This window comes from Sinocyclocheilus grahami, unplaced genomic scaffold, assembly GCF_001515645.1.
Source record: "Sinocyclocheilus grahami isolate Dianchi unplaced genomic scaffold, SAMN03320097.WGS_v1.1 scaffold8311.1, whole genome shotgun sequence".
In the NCBI taxonomy this organism is placed as follows: Eukaryota; Metazoa; Chordata; class Actinopteri; order Cypriniformes; family Cyprinidae; genus Sinocyclocheilus; species Sinocyclocheilus grahami.
The window spans coordinates 1-485 of NW_015511989.1; positions in this window are offsets into that span (position 1 = coordinate 1).

Sequence of the window (485 nt, forward strand, 5' to 3'; positions counted from 1 at the left end):
AAATATATGTAGTATAATTACCCAATGATATACTGCGAGGGAAAAGCGTGGTGCTCAACATTGTGATGTCTATCAGCAATCGGCGATGGACGATGGCATCGTCTATCGGCCCAACCCTAAAGTTGGCCCTCTCATTATACAGAATGTAAATGAAAAAAGTTTACTAAATTTTATAGAATGTATAAATGACTTTTGATAACATTCGTATTAATATTTATATATATTTTAAAGTGTCATTAATATAAAATACTAAATCAACTAATCTATTTAAAATTGTGCTTTGATAGTTTAATTACATCACTGAATAACCCATGACAGACAAAGCAGAATCCCAGTAAAAAGGATTCATCTGAAAAGGTACATTTGTTCTATGAATTATATACAGGCATAAAATATTTACGTAATTGCCCATATTTTAATTGAACATATTATAATACATGACATTTAAAGGGGTCCTATTATGCCTTTTCACTTTTTTAATTTTA